The sequence below is a fragment of the Schistocerca cancellata genome, chromosome 3 (genome assembly GCF_023864275.1).
Source record: "Schistocerca cancellata isolate TAMUIC-IGC-003103 chromosome 3, iqSchCanc2.1, whole genome shotgun sequence".
NCBI classification, from domain to species: domain Eukaryota; kingdom Metazoa; phylum Arthropoda; class Insecta; order Orthoptera; family Acrididae; genus Schistocerca; species Schistocerca cancellata.
Window position 1 is genome coordinate 517,719,023 of NC_064628.1, and position 18,884 is coordinate 517,737,906.

General features: G+C 40.2%; 1 protein-coding gene across 2 annotated transcripts in view; it reads right to left on the reverse strand.

Annotated features, from left to right (window-relative positions):
- Positions 1–18,884, reverse strand: part of LOC126175321 (ATPase family AAA domain-containing protein 5) — a 112,562-nt gene that overhangs the window by 79,944 nt on the left and 13,734 nt on the right. For both annotated transcript variants that reach the window (XM_049922031.1, XM_049922032.1), the window contains exon 2: positions 1,575–1,673. The gene's annotated coding sequence lies outside the window, so the exon portion shown is untranslated. The remainder of the gene's footprint in view (positions 1–1,574; positions 1,674–18,884) is intronic.

Consider the following 18,884-nt stretch of genomic DNA (forward strand, 5'->3'; position numbering starts at 1 on the left):
TTTTTAAATTTTATGACCCATTGACGCACTCCACCTTCAGTGATTATGTTGTCCCCATACACTTCACAAAGCTGCCGATAGATTTCTAATCGTGTACAGTTTTTTGCAGTCAAAAACCTTATTACAGCACGCACTTCACACTTCGCGGCATTTTCAATTAACGCTGACATTTCATACTGTCACAGTAACTCAACGGAGTACAGCACGAACCTCGCACTAGCACGGCAGGATGCTGACTGAGCAGCGGAATGCCATGACACCAAGATGGCCGCGCTAGCCCCGCCCCTAACGGACACAAACGTAAACGTGATGTACTTTGTGGATAGCCCTCGTATTTATACATTCTTGCTACACCCATCCATAAATAGCCAATGCCATTACTAAATTAAGACAATTTCAAATGGCTTGGTCAATCAAAAGCTGCAAAAACAATGTTCTACAACTTTCTGGTGCAATTTCTCAAAATTAGAAGTGACATTTGCCCATTAAGAGTGCAAAACCTTCAATCAATTTTTTTCTTTTTATTATTTATTTATTTACTTATTATACAATCCTTGAACTGAATGGGTAACCCACACAACAGTTAGTGTGACAATTTTAATTGTATAACAAAATCATAATAATAAGTTAAAGCCAGCCCCATACTCAGGGAATACACATTATGCAGATGCCACACTCCCGCACTGTAGTCCTGCGCAAGGTCTTAGCAAAAGCGAGTTGCTGTTGCTTTCCCCAATCTTTTACATAGGTTAGGTGTGCATCTGCATCATTCACGAATGTGATGAATGCTTCTCCAGCGTAATGTTGTGTTGTTATACAATTGGAAGGAATTGGGTGAAAGGAACTGGGTGAAATGCAATGTCAGAACATAGCCTACTCATCTTTAATAGCAGCAAGGGGTGGTTGTAGTTTAGTGTCTCCTGGTCCTTCCAATGGGCTGACCATCATTGACAGAGTCACATGCCCTAACTTCACGAGGCATTACAGAGATGTATGCAATGTAACCCAGGACATTGGTGCAAAGTCTTTTGATCAGGAACTGTATGCCACCACCTCGTCTCTTCTTGACGTCCACATATTAGCAACAGAAATTTCTGCTATCTCCATGCCCAGTGCCAATACACAGGTGTGTGCGTTGGTAATTTTGGCTATGGAGATGGGTAGCAAAATACTGAATGTAGAAAAAGGAAACATGTTCTTAAAACTAGAACTAAACTCCATAATCAGGCCCTAAGGATCAGATAATGACAACCAGTTGTGTGTTATGCTTTGCCATATGGCATCATGCAGATGCCGTATGGAGAGGCACGAAGTCAGCACACCACACTTCTGGTCACTGTCGATATCCATATCTTGGAGTCCCTATTTCTCATTCAACTAGCTGTTCAGCTGAGATCACGAGGCAGTGTAGGCCCCTTTCAGATCCTTCCAGGAAGGAAAAATCCCTCGAAATATTGGGAATTGGACATGGGTCCTTTGCACGAGTGTCATTCACACTGGCAACTTGACTACTTAGCGGACAAACATTCTAAAATATATAATTACAAATATTGTACTATTTCATCTGACAGTACCTTGTTATGTTTACAGCTGGCTTATTACGATGGACAAAAGGCAGAACATCTTAAGTAGAGCACTTTTTTCTTCTTTGTTAGTATTTGGGATGCACATACCTGAAACAGATTCCCAATATTTTCACATTAGACATTATAGAACACATTCTTTTAGCAAGAAAGCAAAGCTGTAAAAATTGAATATCAGATTCTAGTTCCATGTGGCATCATCTTGTTCAATATGAGGTAATGTATCTATCAAAGTTCAAAACCAATACACAAAGATGTAATAAAATCCAACTGAAACAAAGCTTAATTGTTTGTTTTATTTGATGAGAGTATTAATACATTTTGGTATAACATGAAAAAAAAAAAACCATTATCCGTGTACAAAAACTGTGTAATTTTAATTTTATTTGGAGGGTAGGAATAGAGAATTTTTAGCTGTGGAATGCTATTGCTTACATCTGCAAATAGCACACACGTGACGGATGCAGCATAGTGCGTTGAAAGTCAGATGGTTTGAAGAGAGAGAGACAGAGAGAGAGAGAGAGAGAGAGAGAGAGAGAGAGAGAGAGAGAGAGAGAAGCTAGGAGAATTTCGCTGCAATGGATATAATCAATGGCTTACTTCCAATTCTTCAGCAGAGTTGCTGTTTCCATTTTATGCATGATATTTAAACAAGAAGTCCAGCCATCATCTTCAGAAGCTGTGAGTTGTGCCATTGCAACACTCGACTCAAAATCGTCTGGTCAACTGTCCAAATATTGTACACAAAATGGAAAAACAACTTGGCCGAACACCCAGAAGCATATTATTAATCAAGCATGCAGAAAAAAACCTGATAGATCACAACGGATATAAGCATTTCACCACTCATTGGTACACTGAAGGAGAATGGCCAGATGAAATTACATGTTCATCACTTAAGTAGGTAGGAGTGCTCACATTTATGCATACGAGAAACAACAGCTACACACACCTCCACAACTTCACAAATGAACAAATGAACTTGCTTAATTTCTGGTGCTACTATTTGCATGGCACAAATAGAACTTCATATGGCAAGTTGATTTTAATATCAGAATATAGTCTCTTGCACTTACCATGCGGATATATAGGCAGTGTTTATATTGTATCCAGTCATTGCTGTTCCCTCTGTTGTTCCGTAGTAACTTCAAAAATGATTAGGAATTCAATAAAAATTGTCTACATTGACACCAGATTACGTCAACCATGACAAAAACACATTTTGTGTCTGTAAGTAGTAGTATTTTATAAAATGAAGTCCAAATCTATGCAGCTATATCCACAACAAGCCAAACAGATTAGGAAATAATCATAGTATTAATGTATCACAATCACTGTTGTCCTTGCATTTTAAGTTCTGACAAGTACAAAGATCAAATCAGTGATGAAATTGTTGGAGAATGTAGTGTGGTAATACTACAGCAACTGCTCAACATTTTGAGCTGCTGAGGAATGGAACAGATTTTAAACAGGATGTTTCTGAATCACAAGTCTAGTTCCTTAGAACATTGCCACATCACCTCATTAGGAAGAATAATGTCAAAGAAACTATAATTAGATGATGGCCATGTGTTAGCTGCACAAAAATGGTCAGTAACATCTCTAGCATGTATGAATAACAGGAAATTTAGATGAGACAGTAAAATGCAACCAATAACATCCAGTTTGCTCTGCAGAGTATCCACTTTGGAAGGCTCCTTTTGAGGACTATTCTTTCAGAAGGAAAGTATCTGATTTTGATGCAATGGTACCTAAATATTTCACATTATTTTTGAGGGCTGACCGGAGAAGGTCCATCTCAAGCTATTTCATTTGAATATAAAGTGACAATTGAAATTTCATGACTGAGTGGGAATCTAACCTGGATTTTCTGCTTCTTGTGAGCAGTCGCCTAAACCATTAGGATATCCAAGTGCATCCAACCATTACGACATCCAAGTTCATCCATGTTTGAATAAAGGATGAGCGAGTGTGGTTTATCCTGCTACAAGGGGTATACATGAAATTTAATTTAGGTCTGTTAGGTGTTAATATTCCCTGGAAGTCCACTAATACCACAAGGTGTGTTAGAAGCAAGTACACTAGCGGCTTACACATGTACTTAGGAAGAGCACCAAAATCTGGGCAAGGCTGACATAAATGGTGTGCAGCATGTGTCCCATAATACTGTTTCACTCCAACAACCACCCTTCCCAGTAATATGTGGATTGTCTTGAGTTTGAGATTCTTTGGACAGAACTCTGTACCATTCTCGCGATCCTCAATTATCACAAACCACAATATGTTGCCATTACATCTAATGGTTTTTAGTGAAGACAGCCCAGAGTCTACCGACTGGCCGCACTGACCAGCTATCAGCTCAGAAATCCTCGGTTAGCCAAATTCACACTCTGGCACCACTGACCCAGTTCTCTGAATTGATCACTGTATGGCACAGCCCAGAAGGCATTATTTATGTACACACATTTCACGGATCCCCAATGTGAGCTTTTCATTCTGATGTGGGACGAATCAGCTCCAGTATTACAAAGGATATTAGTATAAATGAAGGTTTATGTACTAGTAAAAATTATCTCAATATTTAACAGACAATAACAATTACTTAGAAACATTTTGGCACTATGTCATTAACTTTATTAGATTATGAGCTTTCTACAGTTCTACAAAAACTGAGGCTTCATCGAGACAAAGGAGTCCCCATCAGCTCTCGTACATACAGAGTACCAGGGAGAATAAGGTTCACTGCTACCCTTAGCCTGGCATTCCTTCCTTGGTGAGGCCAGGGAGGGGAACAATTTAGGATCATACTTCCTTGCATTGTACGGAGACTTTGAACACTTAGAGACTGCTGGCATTTGATCACCAGCAAGTGATGATGTGGTACACTTCATCGCGCGTTATACGTCCTGATGCCACCCACTCCGACCAGGGGCCCTCACCACCTGGAAGGATGGCCATTGCTGGGAGTCCCGACGCCCCAGGATGGCGGGCTAACGGCGCAGGTATCAACAGAGAGATCCCTGTGTACTCGGGGTTACAACCAACAGGGTACATGACGGCCCCATCACAACGGACTGGCTACCGTGCTGGATACGAGGTGGAAAGAATTCCATGGTCCTCATCAGTGCAGAAAACGACACTGCATAGAGGGTGGAGGAAAATGCACCCAGGAAGGTGTCCTCACTCAAGAGATGGAGGATGAGCAGGACTGCAATGCCATGACGAGAAAGTGGGCTATAGATCTCAATGCACAATGGACACGATGCACCATGTAAGATACCCTTCCCCAACTGGCTCACTCTTGGGAAAAATTTTGAAAAATGGAGGTCAAACCCTATAGGAGACCATCACATAAAGACCGAAAGGTGTGAGACTCCTTTTAGTCACCTCTTACAATAGGCAGGAATACCTCGGGCCTATTCTAACCCCTGGGCCCGCAGGGAGGGGAACTCCTTTGCTCAGTATGCTGAGCATCTCACCAAGGTCTTCACAGACAGGCACTATACCCTAGATATATCGCACAAACAGATCAACCCGTGCCATTTCCCCAAACATGCCCAATCCTCCCACCACCCCGAGGAGACAGCCACAAAAAAGGGTGCTCCCTTAGACATCCAGTATGATCCCGGACTGGAACAACTGAACTACATCCCCCAGGGCTTTGATTACCTATCATGCCCTGAAATGAGGAACATCCTACCTGCGATCCTTCCCACCTCTTCTCAAGCGGTGTTCCATCGCCCACACAACCTCCACAACATCCCAGTCCATCCATGTGCAACTCCCAACCCCAACCCTTCGCCACGACAACACTCTGGCATACAGTGTTCATCTCACAAGCTGAGAGAGAATCAAAGCAGCAGGTTCATGAGGTCAAGTGAGCGTCCCCTGGGGTGCCACATGCGACTGAAGCAGTATCTTTCACCCCCAACCCACTATAATCAAGGCATTGAAGGGAAGAACAGCAATCACTAGTCAGCCCTCAAAACAGAAAATAGGGTGCAGCAGAAAAAGTTGCAAACTACATCTAAAAGAGCAATTAAAACAGAAAAAGAGGATGACAGAGGCAGCTGGCAAATTGGCAAAGATGATGGGTCAATGGTTTCCCCAACATGGCATGTAGCAGGAGACACCAATCACCACAAAGGGATTTTAAAATGTTATATCTGAGAATAAAAACCACTCTCACATGGAAAACAGAAAGCCAGTTCAACTGCACACAAGTAATCTGTCACTATTAAAGGCAAAGAATCCAGAAGACCATGCTTAGCATGGAGACCCAGGAGGAGGGGGCATTCCACAAGTATATGAGCTATGGTCTGTAAGGCTCTCCAACCACAATGTGGAAGTGGCTCATTAGATCAAATAAAACTGGGGGTTGATCTGGTATGACTGATGCCAAGCTGACATAAAATGGTTGATGCCTCCCACAGAGAACAGAAGATGGAACATCGTGTAGCAGTAGTCTCCTTGATACTGCAGTTTATTGGGATGTGTAGGAGTCAATCAGATGATGTTCAATGTCCGAGAGAGGAGAGGTCTCATCTGCACAAAGAAATACGTAACTGGGATATTATCTAAGCAAAAGTTCACGAGTCATCACTTCTCTTAAAAGTTGGCCACTTCAATTGTGACATAACCACATGACTTGGGACCCAGAGAAAGACATGAGCAAGCAGTACAACTAAGAGCAAAGAGAAATATCATGAACAGTAGAAATCACAGAGTGAAAGAAAACATCGATCAGTGGCCTGAAGACTGCTCACTGAGAAACTATAAATTAACACACAGTCGAGGGAGGTTTGTTTAATAAAACAGAGCTCTGTCAACGGCTATCGGATCAGAAACAAAAACACTAAAAGTTCCTGGCAACAAATTTTGTTCCTGACCATCACAAGATGTAAAAGCAATCCCATTTTGTCCATGGTTTTAGAGCCATCAGTGTAAATGACGGAAGCACCATGAAATCCAGCAGAACTGAAAGGAACAGACCCAAAATGTCGTTGAGGTGGCGAACTATAGGACCTTGAAATAGACTGGTCCTAATCTGTGATGTGGGTGCTAACCAGAGGGGGAGAAGGGAGGGGGGGGGGGGGGGGGAGGTGGAATGAGGGAGTAGGGAGTGAAAACTTGGGAAGCACATTCAAACCAGATTTGGCAGTTGTCTCTGAAAACAGCCTCAAGGTACTTTCCAAATGGTAATCTCTACCCCCCCCCCCCAATAGTCAGTCAGATGATAAGGAAATTAATAGATGGTGATTGCATAACTGGACAACAGTTGGTATATGTTCACCAGAACACCATAATGAGCATGAAAATGTTACCAATGAAGATTAAACTGCCCAGCAAAATATTGGCATTACGGCCCCACTATTTGTTGCAGTCACATCCCCGTTCTGCAGAACAGTGATATTGCCCTCAAAAACCACAAGATGTTTACAGCGGCCCCAGGAATGCCACCCTAGACCATCACCCCTCCACCACCTTGTCGCACATGTAGGACAGACTGTTGTAGGCATTCGATATTACTGGGTTGTCTCCATGTTTTGTCCATAAACTACACCCAACGCCAATCCAGTCCTATCTGAATGATTTCTTGACCATCTCTAACAGAGTCTATGGTGTTGTGGTGCATGACGTGGTTTTCAACACGGCTGTCGAGAATGGAGATTTGCATCATGTATTCATCTCTTAGCAGTCTGATGCAATATGCAACATCCTGCAGCCTCTTCGAATGCCAAATTCAGTTCTGGAGCACTCAGTCCATGATTCCTTTGACTCAGAGGTCATAATTGTTGATCATCCTGTGCCCCTGTCCAACATGGACAGCCAGTGCAGTGTAACTGCACACCACCACCTGTCAATTGAATCCAACTGCGTGTCTGCACCACATCATTGACTCCATTGCACACACATCTAGCAACTTCTGTTGTGGACAAGCCATGTGGGCATTAACAGGACGATGCAGATGTGATCACTGGTCGTGACTGTCCTTCATGGCATGATGGATGTTCACTCTACTGTTCCACAGAAACATCTATGCACCCCTAATGGTGTTTTATTTTCAAGTGGAATGCTGCAATTAATTTGATTGTGGCATTCAACACGTGGGTTGTGCTCTTGCTGATTCTGTGTATGTTTACGATGTCAGAGGTGACCTTCCAATCAGTACAGAAATGGTCACAATAGCAACACATCTGCACAACATATCTGGGTGATGCAAAACTTTTGTTGATGAGTGTATGTCACGTCTGAAGATTTGGGATAGACCTAGATGATTTCCTATTACATTCTGATGAGGGACCACTAAATGGGGCAAAGTTGATCGAAAAATCAAAAAATATTTAATAACCGGACTCTGGTGGCAAAAATTCTTAATTCATGGCAATTGTTAAACATATAGTATTCCAAACTTTGATCTAAAACTAATCATTTTCAGGACTTTGTTAACTTTTTTTTTTAACTAGAATTTTCATTCATTTAACTGGCATGAAACAAATCATGTATCGTGTATGACGTGCATTGGCCCTCCACAGTGACAACTACAGCAACAATTTAAGTTAATTATACCTACCTAATTATAGACACACAAAACTTTGCCCATTCTTTATGGAATCAGGGTGAAGTTGACCACCCGAGAAAATTGGTGTGACGTTTACCATTGTTTCTTGAGTGGTTCTTCCACGAATCAACATTCGTGAATGCGATAAGACTGTGATCTAATGAATGCAGCAACAGCACAGTGAGCAAGTGTCTGTAGGTTAACTTATGAATTTGTTACATAGTTTGAAGTTCTGCTTGTTGCATCATACAGTTGAGATTTTAGTAACTGTCAATGTGAAAATGCCACATGTGTCCAAATATAAATCGGCTCAATTGAAGAAATATGGCCTGAATGTCTTCAAATTGCATCTCATAGAAATTTTAAACTGAAAAATAGGCATTTAAGGCTTACCAAGTTTATGAACAGGATTCATGGTTGTCACGATAAAAAACAATTTCTAGAGAAGAGGAGGCTACACTGATGTGACTTCTAGAGTGTGCAAACTGGGGGACTTTCGTTTTCTCACATGGATCTTCAATACGTAGCGAAGGCATGCGTTTGCATTCCAGCTCCAAGAAAAAGAGTGAAAGACTGTGTGGGGAAACTTCTCAGGAAATGCCATGGATAATTAGATGTTACAATCCTTGGTAGAAGCAAGTCGATTGGTGTGGCCTGTAATTGATGACACTGGCACAATAAAAGTTTCAGATGTAAAAAAATTCCCAAATACGAATAGGTAGAAAATGCTGTGATTTTGAATTTACTTACAGTTGTGTGTGTTTCTTCAGAATTTTATAAAGCAAATTTGTGAACCTTTTTATTTTTTGGCCTTCAACTTTGCACATTACTCGAAATTGGCATTAAAATTTAATTACTATGCCAGGTTCATTTTCCAGTTACTGATAAAGTTTCAGAACAAAAAGTCACCCTAGAGTCATGAACTATCCACAATTATCACATAAAAGATAATTGGTCAAATTCTCACCTATGCTCTGAAGGAAGAAACAATACATTAACGTCACTGTTTCTGAAATATTTAAGTTTAAAGCCCGAAATCGGTCAACTTCAACCCATTGTGGTATCTTGATATCAGTCGATTCAACTGCCTGAAAGTCCGAACTGAGTTAGAGTGGTGTCAACACCATGCTTGGCTTCACACATTCCAAATTTCTCCAAAACTTTTCTTGCATACATAGGGTTCCTGGGGGGATCCAAATGTTTTCTTTTTTATGATTTCACGTAATTTCAAAGCTGCGCATTAGCTCACTTGTCTTATCTCAAAAAATCTCTTTGAAAATTTATGTGATTCAAAACACTTTGATAATTTTAGAATAATAACATACCAAGCTGTCAATCACAAAGTTAAGACTACTTCTTTGGCACCATCTGTGTGAAAATAGTTGTAATAGTTATATGGATCATTGTTTGATCTGGTCAATTGCAGTTTTCTTGACACATTATCAGTTTTTTGAGTTCAATTCCACCTAACCTGTTTGTTAATCCTTCATACTTTCCGAAGAGCTGCAAAATTTGCTGGTGGAATGAGATAAATTACTTTAATTAGGTCTCCATAGTGATCGGTAGTGGTGACATCAACATCGTCAATCGAGCTGCCACAGATAATAAACAACAAATGGGCACATGCTTGACCAACGGTGCGAAGATTTCTTGGTAATTAACACCTTGAACTTGATAGTACTCTTTTACCACACGATGTGCCTTAAATGTTCCTACCTCTCTGAATGTGTCATTATGATGCAGAGATGAGAATTCTTTCTTCCTTGCTTTTATCCATTCTAGCTTATTTACCCTGCCAAATTCTCTTTGACATGAAGTCATCATTTGGAAGTCCTTTTCCCAAGTAGTACATTGAAAGTAATGCATTTCATTGGGCTTTGGTTATCTGCTTGATCTTTACAATTGTAATCCCTCCTTGAGCTATACGATCAGTTTTTTGAGTCTCATGTTGAGCTTCAGTTTCCACTGGATAACAGTGAAAACCATGAAAGAGTCCATAATCACTGTCCACTGATTGAATTTCTTTTTCAGTCTGCGAAGTACTGATGTCATGAAAAAATGATTTTTGTTCCAATCCTAAGGCTGTGACCTTAGGTTTCTCCACCTTTGTACTTAGAAAATTCTCATTCTGCAGGATATTTTCATCTCTGTTTACATTCATGTAGGAAGCAGTACTCCTTTCGTATGTTGCCACTAACCATCACAGCTTTTTCAACAGATGTTTGATTAGCTCCTACAGAAACACCTTTTTGCTGTAGGTCTGTATCATAAAGCAAGCTGGTAGAAGCTATCATCAGAAGCCAGAAATCATCTTAGTTCATAGTCGACAAAGTCCTTTGCATTAACAATGTAGGAAAAGACAGATTGATACTTACCGTAAAGAGGATAGAAAAAGACAGATTGTTACTTACCATAAAGAAAACACACCAAATTTCTTTGCATTGTGAGACTGCAACTTGATATTTCTGCCTATTTGCTTTTCCAATATGAGAACTAAATTTTTAAATGTCTGCGTGACCCAGATTGTTTTTTCTTAAACATGTTGCAGGAAAGTTCTTATTGAACGTAAATACTTTTGGATTTAAGGGGACATGCTCGTTAAAATGACCAAAAATTAAAAAAAATTTTTTTTGTTTTTAGAAAATAGCATTTCATGCTGATTTTAAAATGTATAGTTTATGGGCATTATCGTTTTCCGTTCATTCTAAAACTGAGGTTGAACATAACATTGCACAGGGGCCATGTCCATCTGTAAGTTTGAAGTGCATCAGAGTAGGTGATGCATTATTTTGTTCTTCTGCTTTTTCTGTAGTTAGTTACAGATCATTAACACAGGTGTATTCTAGAAGGCACTGACTCCCGGAACCAAAGTACAGGCATGTCTAGATGGCTATGGCTCAAATGTAAACAAAGATATGAGAATATATGATTTCAGAATTTCATACGCATGTGGTTTTGTAGTTACTGTGTGTTGTTTTGTTTCTGTGTGTGTGTTTATTGTGCTACAAATGCCGAGAGTAAAGAAATTTAGCCCCAAGCAAAAGTTTTGCAGCAACCAGTTACAACCGAATAATATACATCAGTTGCTTCAAAAGTCACCTGCACAAACTGTGTGTACAGGCACTGCTTCTAGACGTAAACTTTTGCTTTCTGAATGTAATAAGAACAAGCCTAGTAGTATTGTGAGCAGCAATAACAATGGAAATGTTACTGTGAACCTAAATATGCTGACAAGACTTTTGAAGAGTGCTGTGAAATGTAAGTACTGCAATTGTGAAGATAGTAGTAGTGATATTTCTGGGGACATTTCAGCAAGGAAGGGTCTTTAAGTCAGTTAGTGGTTGCCTGTAACTCGTGTAAGATGCACAGTGATACTATGACATCACCAGTATCTGATAGCCGACATTAAAGGCTAAATATTCAGCTTGCTCATGCAATGTATTGGAAGGATAGGAGAGCTGCCCAGACTTTTTGTGCTGTTACGGATTTGCCTCCACCTCCACTGAGGTTTGACAGATACAATAAATTAATACATAATGCTTTATGTGGTGTAAGTGAACATTCAATGAAAAGAGCAGCAAAAGAAGCAGTAGCCTTGTCTGAGAATACAGACTTTGTAGCAGCATTTGATGGATCTTGGCAGAAGAGAGGTCATACTTCTCTGAATGGGATTGTAACTGCCACATTTATTGAAACTGGTAAGATACTAGATTATGAATGTCTAACAAAGCATTGACAGGATTGTTCAAGTAAATTTATTGTCACCCATGTTTGTGTAAAGAACTTCGATGGCCCAAGTGGAAACAAAAGGAGTTTTGAACATTTTTAGAAGATCAGAGGTCAGTCATGGTGAGGTATGTAGGCTACCTTTGGGATGGAGACCGTAAAGAACACACTAATGTTGTTAATGCCAGACCATATGGGGACACACTGACAGAAAAGCTTGAATGTGTTGGGCATGTACAAAAAAGAATGGGAGCTCGGGCGAGAAAATTAAATAAAGAATTCACTGAAAAAAACTGCCACACAGAAAACAAATAAGTGGTCCAGGTCATCTTACAAAAAGTAAAATTGATTCTTTGACCCAATATTATGGACTAGCAATAAGAAGAAATGTTGGAGATATGGAGGACATGAGACGAGCTGTTTGGGCAACAGAGTGCCAACAGATGAACCCCCACAGCAAGGTTTGTGTCCAAAAGGGGAAGATTCGTGGTGCAAGTCCTGACTGAGCAATGCCTGAGCTATGCTACAGGCATACAATATGCCCACAAGCATTCCTTACCACTTGCTGTAATGGAGGCAATTGGGCCTATATGCAGGGATCTGACAAATAAAATCTACTTAGGAAATGTATGCATGGTCTCTCTCAGAATGCAAATGAAAGCTTCAAACAGTTGTATATGGGGGAGAATACCCAAAACTGTATTTGTTGGGATGACAGTACTGAAGATTGGTGTAATGGATGCAATAATCACATTCAATGATGGTGCAATTTCAAGGATCAATGTTATGAAAAAATTGAACATACAGACGGGAAAGAATATGGCTTCAGCTCTAACTGCTATTGATAAGCAAACAGCAACCAAAGCACAGACAGCTGCAGAAGCTGCTACCAAGGAGTCAAGGATAAAGAAAAGATAAAGAGAAAAGAGTATGGAGGATAAGGAAACAGGACGACAACTGGAGTATGCAGCTGGAATGTTCTAAACAAGCATAATGGTAAGTTAATAAATCTGTAAATTTTCTTTCGTGATTTACCAAAAACTTGAATTTTCATCATTCAAGTACACTTTTCTCCTAAATGACTGAAGTTAAGCTCACAAAAATTGGTGCAGATATTTAGAATAACCTCCTCTACCTCCCTTGCCTACTATTTCCTGAAAAATGTATAACATGATGATGATGTCGGTGATATTTGAGCTACATTTATAAATATTTTTGCTGTAGTAAAATAAATTATTTTCTTTTTCACATATCAGTTGGAGGCATAAAACACTTATGTGAATGTTGTCTGTACTCTGACCCTTTCTCCAAGCTGTGCAGTCAGTGGTTCCAAAGAAAATGGTACCGCAGTGAAATAGTGTTCCATTTTTTATGCTATTATAAATATTGCTGTCAGTAGAAAAATATAATAAATATCTCAATGATTTTTTTGGGAAATGTTTTGACTAATGACTCAAATAGTGTTTTAAGAATTTTGAGCTATCTCTCATTTATAGATCAGTTGCGCTATGAGGGTGAGGATAATGATAAAAATGCAGCCCGTTTAGGGGCACGTGTGTGTGTGTGTGTGTGTGTGTGTGTGTGTGTGTGTGTGTGTGTGGGCACGCGCTTGTCAAACAATAGCTCTGATAGTTACCAAGTTTTCTTTCTTTTTAGTAGGCGGTATCCTTTAATCTAGCAGTATTTTTCTTCAAAAACAGATGGACTTATAATTGAAAAATCACCTATAAATGTGAGAAAATGAAGATTCCATCAAAAGAACCTGTTGCCACTGGTCCTCACATATCAGACTGTACTAAATCCGAACATTTTTAGAACATCATTTCCTAATCTTGAATCAAAGACACGACTGTTTTCCCATGACGCACAACTCACACAGAACCTTTACCATAATGTCCTTTGGTGTCATTGGAAACCCCCGATGCCCAGATGTTACTGCGGCTTCCGATAAGCAACATCCGACCGGTCCATCCTCCCTCCAGAGTGGGTGGCAGACAGTGGTGGGTTCACGTGTCACTGGGCTGAAGGCAAAAGAGGGAGCAGGGCATGCGGCTGGCTCCCTACACCTTAGCAACAGGTATGAGGTGTTTCCCAGTGTTGACGATAGCTCTGAGCCAGCACAGGGTGCCTCTCCTGTTGGACCAGCAGTCAATTTTCCTGCACAGTCAGGACAAGTACAGAGGATGGGTATGATAGTCATTGGGAGCTTCAATGTTAGGCGGGTGATGGAGCCCCTCAGGGAGGTAACAGACAAGGCAAGAAAGAATTCCGGTGTGGATTCGGTATGTTTACTGGGAGGTCTCATCCGTGATATGGAGGAGGCCCTGCCGGCGGCTATCTAGTGGACTGGGTACAATCGGCTGCATGTAGTGGCATATGCCAGCATGAATGATGCCTGCTGCTTGGGCTCTGAGGCCACCTTTAGCTCCTTTTGACGGGCAACTTATTTGCTGAAGGCAACTAGCAACACGCGCAGGGTACATGCTAAGCTGTCTATTTGTAGCATTCTACCCAGGGTTGATCACAGTCCTCTGGTTTGGAGCAGAGTGGAAGGTCTAAACCAGAGGCTCAGACGGCTCTGCAACAGTATTGGATGCGAATTTCTCGACCTCCGTTATTGGGTGCAGAATTGTAGGGCTCCCCTTAATAGGTCAGGCGTGCACTACACGCAAGAAGCAGCTACTAGGGTAGCGGAGTACATGTGGCATGCACACAGGGCTTTCTTTAGGTTAGAGAACCCCTCCCTTGGGAGTAAACACAATTCGCCAGTTACATCAGTCACAGCGACCTCAGAGAATCCTGGTCCCCACTGATCAGAGATAGAAAAGATTAATATGATTTTAGTAAACTGCAGGAGCATCCGAGGAAAGGTCCCAGAATAAGTATTGTTTATTGAAGGTTATAATACACAGATCGTATTGGGAACAGAAAACTGGTTGAAGCCAGACATCAATGACAACTAAATCCTAAGTTCAAACTGGAATGTTTATCGTAAGGATAGATTAGTCGCCAATGGTGGTAGCGTGTTTATTGCAGTAAAAAATTCGATAAAATCTAGCAAGGTTATCACGGATTCCGAATGTGAATTAACACTAGATAATTCTTTTGTTTGTCACTCTTTTGTATTATTGCCTAGAGTGTTACATTTCTGTGACTTTTTATGAAATAAGATAATTAGTGATTATACTTCATTTCACATTTTATGGCGGAAACATAAAAGAGAAATATGAAGATTCACTTAGAACTGTGGAAGGGTCAGTTCTGACCCACCCGCCGCAGTCGCTATAACAATCGCATTTTTCATGTAGCTTCATGCCTATTGTTAGTGTGTGTTTGGTCAACAATCGCAAAACTCTTATTTACTTCACTTCCAGCTGACGTTCCAGTTTTCAGCGGGGGACTAGAGGGAGAGAGGTTCAAACAAGTCTGACCTCGTATGCAGATATTGCACACCCAGAGTTTTGTACCACGAAAACGGGTTTAGTAGTGCGTTCTGTCTGTGTAGATAGTGCTTGTAACTTACGAATATATTATGGCCAAATTTCTACACACAGAAGAGGACATTATAAATGATCTAAATGAGATTTTTGATAATGAATCTGAGGGCGAACTGCTGGAGTCTTTATCTGAGGAAGAATTTCCATCACCAATAGTTCCAGATTCTTCATCAGAAGACGGTGTTACTCCTGAGAAGGTTCTACTGAATACTGATTAGAAAGGTATGCTTGTTTATGTGTTTGTTTTATAATAATTTTTGTTTATGTATATAATGCGGAGACACTAATTTCAATTGCAACACTTATGTTTATACTTTGTTTCGTGTTGAATTTTTACAAGTTATATATTACATTTATGAAGGTGTTTTTTTGTTCTAATATTACACAATATATTCAATATTTAATCGCATTCTAATGCGTATAACTACTATTACAGGAACAGCTGCCACAAGGACTAAGTCAACTCGAGGAAGTGGATGTCCTCAAAGTCGGCGTGGACAACAAAATGCCCAGGGTTCTGGACTACTTCAGTTTCCTTCAGGTAGCGATATTGTAGCACCTGATGGAACAACCTGGAAAGTTGGAGTAATAGGTGACTGTTCAGCTGGAAGATATGGACAACAGAATGTTTTCAAAGATAGGACAAGACCATCTCCGCATGCAAAACGAAACGTGAATGAGACCTGTTACAGTACATGGCATCTAACGATAACAGACAAAATTTTGAAACATATTGTAAAATGTACAGAAACAAGCACGTCGTGTACTGAGCTCAGATGAGTGGACTATAAAAATTGAAGAACTGGAAGCTTTTATAGCTATATTGTACATCTGTGGTGCTATTGGAGCTAAGAGCTTAGAACTAGACACATTGTGGTCAGTGAAGTGGGGAAATAAGTTTGTGAAATCAACAATGTCTCGTGACAGACTCAGAGAGATAATGTGTTATCTCAGATTTGACATTACATCCACAAGATCAGAACGACTAAGAGAAGACAAGTTTGCTTTGGTATCAGAAATCTGGAATGAGTTCGTTGCAAATGCACAGTCTAGCTACATACCGGGTCCATATATAATAATTGACCAGCAGCTTTTTTCTTCAAAGTGCCGTTGCAGATTCATGCAGTTCATGGCCTCAAAACCGGACAAATACAGGTAAAAGTATTGAATGGCAGTAAATAAAGACTCAAAATACATTGTGAATGCTATCCCTTATCTAGGGAAGGATGACACTAGGCGGAGTGATGAGCGTCTTGGTAACTATTGTAAAAAAAAATTGATGCAACCTTACCTCAACAAAGGAATAAATGTCACATGCGACAATTTTTTCACCTCCTTATCGCTCTCTGAGACACTGAAAGCTAATTCTACGAGTCTTGTGGGCAGAATAAATCGATCTCACAGGGAAATACCAGTCTGTATCAAGAAGGCAAGAGAACAGTTATACAGCACAGTATTGTTGAAAAAAGATGATACCAAATTGACTGTTTATCAGGGTAAGAGCAATAAGAATGTCCTGATTCTGAGCACTATGCATCCTTATGTGACGATGAGGATGGTATAAAACAGAAGCCAGATACAGTTACGTTTTATAACTGCTCTAAATATGGAGTGGACTTGGCCGACCAAATGGCTTGCAAATACTCTGTCAAAGCACCATCAAGACGTTGGCCTGTTCACACATTTTACAAGTTGCTGTATTTGGCTGGGATAAATGTGTGGGTATTGTTCAATTCTCTAAATAATAAAAAATTGAAACGCAGGGATTTCATCCTGCAGCTGGGGGGAGGAGCTTGCTGATAAGTACGCAGCAACTAGAAAGACTAGCGTCCCTGTCAGGCCTGAAGATATTCCTGAAAGACAAAGAAAGCGAAGACGTTGCCTTGTAGAGTCTGTGAAGGAAACAAATCATTTGTTAAGTGTCACATCTGCAAGGAAACTGTGCAACAAATGCACATCAAAAGACTATTATTTGTGTTCATTAGGTAATGGTAGCCAGTAAAAACACTCAGTAAATACATGTAAGTTTTAAAATATAAAACTATAATTTGTGTAAACCTTGTTTATTTTTGTTGATTTCATTCTAAATTTCCAAGTGCTTCTAACAATAGATTCATTGGCAGTAACAATAACCTATTGACATAGGGGAAATAAACGGAAAGAACACGGGTCATTAGTGACCCAGCCGCGGTTCTAGGTATGTCCAAATATCAGTGGTTCTAGTGTTAATCTGGGTGAAATAGAGTATCAAAGAACAGTCAAAAATGGTGATTGGATGCTATTATAGACCACCTGGGTCAGGATCTGCAGTTGTAGAGCACTTCAGACAGAGCTTGCAGAATATCATCAATAATTTTCCTGATCATTCCATTGTAATAGGGGGTGACTTCAACTTGCCAGGTATAGATTGGGAGCGTTATGCCATCAAAACTGGTGCCAGAGACAGGGAATCATGTGGCATTGTTCTGAATGTCTTGTCTGAAAATTATCTTGAGCAGATAGTTAGAGAACCACTTCGTGGGGGTAACGTCTTAGACCTCCTGGCAACAAACAGACCTTAACTTATTGAATCAGTTAACGAAGAGGAAGGTATCAGTGATCATAAGGCTCTGACAGCATCTATGACAATGGGTCCTACAAGGAATGTTAAGAAAGATAGCAAGATATATTTGCTCAGCAAGGATGACAAGATACAAATTTCAGAATATCTCAGCAGTCAGCATCAAATATTCGGTGATGAGGACGAAGATGTGGAGAACAAATGGAAAAAATTCAAAGGCATCGTTCAATATGCCCAAGAAAAGTATGTTCCGAGTAAGGTTTTAAGGGATGGGAAAGATCTATAGTGGTTTAATAGCAATGTTAGAAAAGCGCCACATAACAAAGAGCACATCATCTCAGATTCAAAAGAAGTGAAAAACTAGCTGACAAACGAAAGCTGAACGAAACGAAAATGAGCGTAAGGAGAGCAATGAGAGAAGCTTTCAACGATTTCGTAAGTAAGATGTTGTCAACCCCCCTGAGTAAAAATCCTAAGAGATTTTGGTCGTATGTAACATCAGTAAGTGGGTCAAAATCATCTATTCATTCTCTCAGCAACCACACTGGCACCAAAACGGAAGATAACAGAGAGAAGGCCAAAATACTGAATTTGGTCTTCCGAAGTTGTTTCACAGCGGAAGATCGTAACACTGTCCTTCCTTTCAATCACTGTGCGAACGTCGAAATGGCAGATATTGAAATAACCGATCACAGAATTGAAAAGCAGCTGCAATCACTTAGTAGAGGAAAGTCTTCAGGACCAGATGATATATCTATAAGATTGTATAAAGATTATGTGGAAGAACTTTCTCCCTTTCTAGCAGTAATTTATCATAGATCGCTTGAGCAACGAAAGTTGCCAAACGACTGGAAAAAAGCACTGGTTATGCCTGTTTTTAAGAAAGACCGCAAGAGAGATCTGCATAATTATAGACCTACACTATTGACGTCAATCTGTTGTAGAATTATGGAACA